Source organism: Cupressus sempervirens, chromosome 8 (assembly GCF_028749045.1).
Source record: "Cupressus sempervirens isolate cs-2001-9-10 chromosome 8, ASM2874904v1, whole genome shotgun sequence".
Taxonomy (NCBI): Eukaryota; Viridiplantae; Streptophyta; class Pinopsida; order Cupressales; family Cupressaceae; genus Cupressus; species Cupressus sempervirens.
Genome location: NC_143125.1, coordinates 567,264,555 through 567,272,210, shown reverse-complemented (window position 1 = coordinate 567,272,210; position 7,656 = coordinate 567,264,555). Strand labels below are relative to the sequence as shown.

Sequence of the window (7,656 nt, the reverse complement as noted above, 5' to 3'; positions counted from 1 at the left end):
AAGTCATTATTAGGCAAGATTACAAGGTCATCACTATGAATGAGTTATCTAGTAAAGTCTAAGAAAGTAACATTAAGACCAAGCAGAATAATGATTGTTGACCATCCAGTAGAGACCAAGAAAATATGCAAACCAAGGAATATAGTATGATCTAAATAATATAATGATGATCGAGCATATTGAGAAGTTAACAAATTCTAAGGACATAAAATTATAAAAGTTAAGAAACAACATACATGATCGAGTGTTAGAGCACTCAGGTGTCGAGCAATGTAGTTTTGATATGTGAGTTTTTAATGGCACAAACTCATATGTGAATCATTTTGGCCAACACTTCTATGAGATTTAATATTTGTAGAGACAGATTAGATTCTATTTATGTGTCATTAGTAGAAGGTAACGATCCCTAGGAAAATAATTCAACCAATCAAAAAAAAAGATATAAATGACAAAAGATGATGAGGTTTAAACCATTGATCAAGATCTAGAAGCTTCACACGAAGTCTATTTAAGAAGGATTCTAACCCTAGAATCAAAGAGGTGAGACATAGGGAGAAGAAAAGGATGAAATTTGGAAAGGATTTATGCATGTGAAGGATTTAAAGAGACAAATCTAGTAGAGAGAGCAATCAAAGTAGTGAAGGACTAAACATATTTATTAGATTAAGAGAATAAAATTAGATATAAAGGAAAGAGGAGATCCAAGAATAGCTTGTAGAGCATACCGAGGGTTAGGTACTAAATCAATTATTTTGTAATTGAGTCAAGGAAAATCTCTTAACCGAGTGGTCCTAACAGGCCTATGTAAATCTCCTAATAGAGTCCTTACTTTATTGTAAGTGTCAAGCCTTCTGATTAAAAAGACAAGATCTAATAGTCTTTTAAGTCTTTAATAGGACATGCCTTTCACCAGGTAGATCGTATCTTATGGTCAAATATTGTAACCTTAACAGGTTAACTTTATTGTTGCAATAATGAATATTTGTGGGTTTCATCCCCACCCCATTTTTACCTTCATCTTGAAGTGTTTTTGGGTAACCAAATCATTGTGTTATGTTTTGAACTCTTATGGATGTGATGAACTTATTTTATGTTTTAGCATTATAGTTTTAATGATGAATTAGGTATGATTTAATGAAATTGATTTTGAAGTCAAAATTTTAAGATCTTGGTTCGCCCCCCCTCTCAGTATCTTGTTTCCCATATATATATTCCAACATCTCCTTCATGAATGTATTGAATTTAAATAAGTTTTTTAGAAATTATTTTTGATAGTTCCTTTCACCATTTGTTTTCTTGATTAATACAATCTTTATAAATTCATTACGTTTCTTTCACCATTTTTCTTCTCTTCATTACCTCTTTTGGTTTGGAATGAATTAGTTGCACACATTTTTGGAAACTTGCACTAAAATGGATGTCTCTAATGCAGGAGCATCCTTGGGATGTTGTAAATCTTGCATCACCAAAAAATATATATGTTATTTTATGTTTTTAGTTATTTATCTAATAGTTTGATTCAATGAACAACTATTTGTTCTCTCTAGATTCTATGAGCATGGCTTCATATTGTGGACCTATCATGGCTCATTATCCTAAGTGTACATAATTTAATGTCACAATTGGATGAATTTGTGCTTCATCTTCTCAGGTGTTGATTTCCTATGTTGTTCTTCATACAATTTTTAGTATTTAATTTGGTGATCTTCTATATTTAAGAGTTAGCTTACACACTCTTGGATCTAGGGATTTGGTTAACATGTGGACCTATACCTGAGGTAGCATAATATTTCATAATGTATTATGTATCCAATAATTAATTAAGTTTCCTATATTGTACAGCTTATGTTTCCTATTAATGGAGATTGTGAACTCAAAGCTAACCGGTGTGTCGTAATGGCTACATATGTAATGTCCTTGAGTCTTAGAAGGTAGCATGGGTGCATTGGTCAATTAGATACTTGGAGAATCTTAAGAGTAGTTAGTTTTGGTCTATAATATGGAATGTAAGTGCCTATAATGAGGAAGGCCTTACAACCCAACATATTGCTTATCAATTTGTACGCAATTTGTGAAATCAATTAGTATTCAATCATGTATACGAAGATCTCTCATTTATTAGTGATTTATTTAAAATTGTAACTTTTTTACTTTTGATATATTTTATTTTTTGGTGGTTCAGTCATCTCCTTTAGAGGTACAACATCATTGTGTTGGAAAAAAATGGCTGATTGTGTATTGTCTTTGATGTTACACAAAATGTCATATATTTACCAGTCAGTGTATGTTGAGCTCACTTGGGTGATGAAGACAATTTTATGTGTCTGTTGAGCATTCTAGATTTTTCCAAGTTCAAAATATAGTGTCTACCAAGTTCACTTGGGAGATAAAGAGAAGATTGCAAAAGTTGAGTGTTAACTGAGCTCACTCAATTAATGAAGGAAAAGTTGGATGTAACTAGTGTTAATCAAGCTCACTTAATCACCAAAGAAAGTTTTTGAAGATGCAGTGTTAGTTGAGTTCACTCAGTTAACACATGAAAATCTTTTATGAGTTAGTGTCTACTGAGCAAGGTCGTCTAATAAAGGATTTTCTTGTTTTGCAATATTGAGTATAATAGATTTGTTTGTTGATTCTAGCTGACTAAGGAGATGAATATTAATTATTCTAAGTTATATTCAAGTTGACTTGACAATGCATAAGATATAAATATAAGGTCAAGTTGAGGATTGAATGTGTTAAAAGAAAGTATATGGAAGAATAGAAGATGCTTAGAGGAAGTGAATTAGAAGGATAAGTAGAATATCCTTGTGGAGCTACAAAGATACATTCGATTAGAAAGAATCAAGTATACAAGCTAGAATCGAGATCTGTCATTAGAAATTTAGTTACATCAAAAATTAAGTCATCTCATTGTTACTCTCTAACCATTTTAGAAGTGATCTAAATCTCTTAACAGAGTTGGCTTAACAACTATTTGGCATTTCTAGATTCAAGTATCTAAAGACCTCTTGTTGGAATTATGATATATTTGTCATTAGTGCAAACACTTATTCAATTTTGAATGCTTATCTAGCTCATCACTTAGTCTATAGTGTATACTGAGCATTCAGTGGTTACCTTATAAGTTCAATAGGTAAATAGTTCTCACTAAGCATTCTAGAGGATACTGAGTGAATGAGAAGAAAGGCAGTGTTTACCGAGTGAAATAGGTAAACAAAGGACTCAGTGTTTATCAAGTGAAAAAGGTAAACAAAGGAATTAGTGTTTACCAAATGAAAAAGGTAAATGAAGGACTCAATGTTTACTGAGTGAAAAAGGTAAATGAAGGACTCGGTGTTTACTGAGTAAAGCAAGGTAAATGAAGAAGTTAGTTTCTACCGAGTGACACTATATCTACCGAGTCACCAATGGTTACTGAGTTCCAAGAAATGTTGTGTGGCTAGTATGAACCGAGCCTCTACTCCTACTGAGTGCATGATGATTTTGAGTAATGTAGTGGATGTCGAGTATCAGAAGGTCACCGAGTCAGTTCAGTGAACCCGATTTATTTACTATTGGGTCGACTCAGTAATGTTTTGTTCACTTGTGTTTTGGCTGACCTTGCAATTGTAAATATTGGAATGGTATATATGTAATGTATGATGAGATATATGAAAATATAAAGAGAGTGATGTTCACATGTTAAGAAGGTATTGCTACATTTTGAGAAAAGTGAAAGCAAATCAGCAGTAGAGTAAAAGGAATATAGCAAGGTCAACATAGGAGCAGAAAAGTTATATCTATCCATTAGGTGATCAATGCAAAAAGGATCTTATCAGAAAATAGTTGGAAGTAGATCCATTGCTTCATCCTAATAGGTGAATCAGTTTATAAATCCTTTAATAGGGTAGACTTAATAGTCTTTTTGTAAATCTCCTAACAGAGTGCATACTTCACTGTATGTTTGTAAATACTCTAATAAGGTGGATCTAGCAGTCCTACTTGCTCCTAACAGGGCAGATCACCAGAAGTGATCATTGTAAGCCTTAACAGGCCAACTTTATGTTATAGTATTGAAGTTTTGTGGGCATCATCCCCACCCCAGTTTTACTTTCTATTTGGAAGGTTTCTGGGTCACCAAATCTCTGTGTACATGTGTCATGAATGTTTGATCTTTCATTTATGCAGTAGATTAGATGAATGAATGATGAATGGTTAAAATAATGAATTGATTAAAAGTTTTATAAGTTACTAATTCACCCCTCCCCTCTCAGTAACCTATCTTATCCTAAATATTTCCAAAAATTGGTATCAGAGCATTGTGGTTCTTAGGATAAAGTTTGATAGCTTGAGCAAAGATTAAGGACAATGGCGATATTCAGATTTGACAAATCTACTAAAAATGAAAAGCTAGATCTGGAAATGGCCATGGCTCAACTCAAAGAAGCAAAGGAGCATCTTTCTCAATCTCTAAAAAGAAGGAAGGAACTTGCAAGACAAATGAATGATCATTAGTATGTTGAAGAAAAGATTGAACACCTTTTACCATCAAGCAGTTCAAATGAAGCTAATGAAGCAATCAAGGAACTCCTAGCAAAGAATGGTTCTCTGCAGGAAAAAGTAAGAAAGCTTAAAAGAGAACAAGAAATCCAATCAATCAGGCTATGTGAAGTTTTGGAACAGAGAAACAAGGAAAATGAAGACTTAGAGGCAAGAAATAATCAATCCCTTCAGCATGAAGATCTTGTAGGTCAACTATCTAATGCAAATGAAGAAATTATGAATCTAAGATCTGAGAATGAAAGTTTGAGAAATGATTTAATCACTGAAAGACAAATCAATGCAAGCTTACAAAGTGATATGAGATTTGAAAGAAAAATCAATGAAAGTTTGGAAAATGACCTAAATGTTGAAAAGCAAGTCAGTGAAAGGATGATGAAATCTCAAATAGACATGAATCAATTGAATTAGCAAAATGAGCAGAATCTTCATAGAAAAAAAGTTAAAGCTGGTCTTGGATATAAAAAAGAAGGTGAAACCTCCAAACAAGGTGCTCAAAGGAATCAAAGACCCACTCGCAATCACTATGGCAAGATAGGTCATACATCAAACAAATGTTGGAGTAATGGAAAGGCAAAATTCAATGGTAAATGCTTCAACTGCAATCAGCATGGTCACAAAGCTAATGAATGCAATGAAAAACCAAAATTTGAAGGCAAATGTCACAAGGCATCTAAATGCAAATCAAAAACATTCAATCCAGTAGTACAAATTAACAAAGCAATATTTGGTTGGGACTACAATACTTGATGCAGGTGTCACTATTATGGAGAATATGGACACATTGGGATAAACTATGCAAGACATCACCTAAGAAAGAAGGATACAACCATAAGATGTTACACATGTACTGAACTTGGTCATATAGCCAATAATTGCATGAATAATGGAAGAATTGAAGATGAAAAGAAAGCTAAAGCTGATAACATTCAAAAGTAGATGAGACAACAGTGGATTCCTAAATCTACCGAGCAAGATAGTTCAAATAATGGTCACGTCACTCAAGAAGTTGGTGACTCCACCATTTCCAATTAGATTTAAGAAGAATCAAGAACTGCATCTTCTAGCCATATCTTAAGTAGTTCCAAAGTGAAAGAATGCAAATGATAAAATCAGTATTTCAGATACAAGGATAAAAAAAAAGTTATCATTCACCGTGTTGCATCTACCAAGCAAGGTTGGCTAAAGACCTTACTGAGCTAGGTCGGGATTATCAAAGATTTTGTTTGACCATCGAGTTGCAAGGTTTTACCAACACTAATAGATTTGGGAGTGTTTTGCGATGTCAATTTGCATTTGGCTTTTTTTTTTCCTTATAGCCTAACAACGTCGCATTTGCGACATCGTCGGGCTATAAGGAAAAAAAAAAAGAGGCGCATTGCTCATTATCTGCTGCCGTCGAATCGAGCTCCACTGCCGTCGAGAATTATCACTACCTCTGAATCGCCAAATCGAGCACCCAAGGTACGAAAAAGTTTCTACTACTTCTTTCTCCTCCTTTTTCCTTTTTATATGCTCTAGAAACAAACTCGGTAGGGACACTATAGAGATATTATCATAATGGCCCGGATTCGCTTTTCGCAAAGCCAAAATTCTTTCTTTAACATACTCGCTTACCTTGTCACGAAGCTCCATGCCTATCATCAGGGTTGATGGGAAAATGGGTGAAAGTTGCACCAAAAGCCCACCAAAGCCGCAACCAATATCTGCAAACCAAATTTTCTTTTCTTGACCAGTTGAGGCAGAACATGCGTTCGCTGGTTTCAAATCCTTAGAGTTTGAGACTTCGTGTTCTTCTTGATCTTCGCCATTAGGGTTAGGCACTAGAGATTTGTTCTCTTGGAGATGTTTTCCGAAGAAATATGAAGGGAAATGGTCAGCATAATCGAATTGAGCCGAAAAGAGAGGTACGAGAAAGTGCGAATCACTAAGAGGATTGCTGTGAGCTCGCGCTCTGTAAAAATTCTTCCTTGGATGCTTCACGGATGCACAATGCTCTCTAGCATGCGACATTGCTCAAATTCGAGGGTTTTTCTTCACATTTCTTGACGAGATTGGAGAGAAGCTCTGTGGTGAAGAATGGCTATTGCAGAACCTCCTGGATGAATGGCTGCCGTAACACGCCTCCCGTTGTCTTGTCATATTTCTTCAAGATCTTTGCAACCCCTGTGTAGTCATGGTCTCGCTCAACGGACAAATTTGACAAAATGGGGGTTTTGAATTTGAGAAAGGGGGAAAATTAGGGACATAGTCCATTATTAACCTTACATACCTCTGATAAACACATTCAAAAACCTTTTGTCTTTTCAGGAACCCCATATACATCTGATAAACACATTCGAAAGCATTTCATCTCTTTTGGAACTATTGGAATACTTTCAACAACATTAGTGATACTAGATGATGCTCCAATAGGTCCAAGGAAGATGTTGCAATGACTAATACAAAATGAAGGTGTTGCAATATTTAATGTAGAGAGTCCGTTTGAACTTGATACTGGTATTGTGTTTTCTATGGAACAAATGAGAAGCAATTATTAGAAAATAAATAAAATATAAACTGTTCAAATGCAGGAAAAAATTAAATGAAAATTTATTGCTTGTTAAATATACTTTCAGATGTAAAATGGAGGTTTTTTAGTGTGTTGATATTTAAAAAATCACATTAAGTATTATTGCTGGCATGTTATCATTGTCTGTTTATTATGATTAGTATTATTTTTCTATCTTCTTTGTGTCATCAATCAACAATATTTTTCTTTCATGTCATTTTAAGTTAGTATTTAATGCTGAAACAATACAATTATGTACAAGGTCTTGAAGGATTGGAGAACAATGGAGTCTATTTGAACAATGTGTGAGAAGGTATATTTGAATTATTATATATTAATGTATTTGATTTAGAGCTCTACTAGAATTGATGTTTTGTTTTTAGATTATAGGCTTGTAATTGAGCTATTAACAGTTTACAATATAGTTACAATTGGATTGAAAAAATGAACTACAAAACTGTCACATAAAATTAGATTTAAAATTTGATACATGCCCAAAAATCTTGAGGAAGATGTACCTTTAATTGTCAAAGCCAAAGGTTCTAGAGATCTTGATGAAATTT

The 7,656-nt window shown here is 33.8% G+C and overlaps 1 pseudogene; it reads right to left on the bottom strand.

Moving 5' to 3' along the window:
• Window positions 1-5,862: 5,862 nt before the first annotated feature.
• LOC149543660 (tRNA (guanine-N(7)-)-methyltransferase pseudogene) lies at window positions 5,863-6,555 on the bottom strand (annotated as a pseudogene).
• Window positions 6,556-7,656: the final 1,101 nt, after the last annotated feature.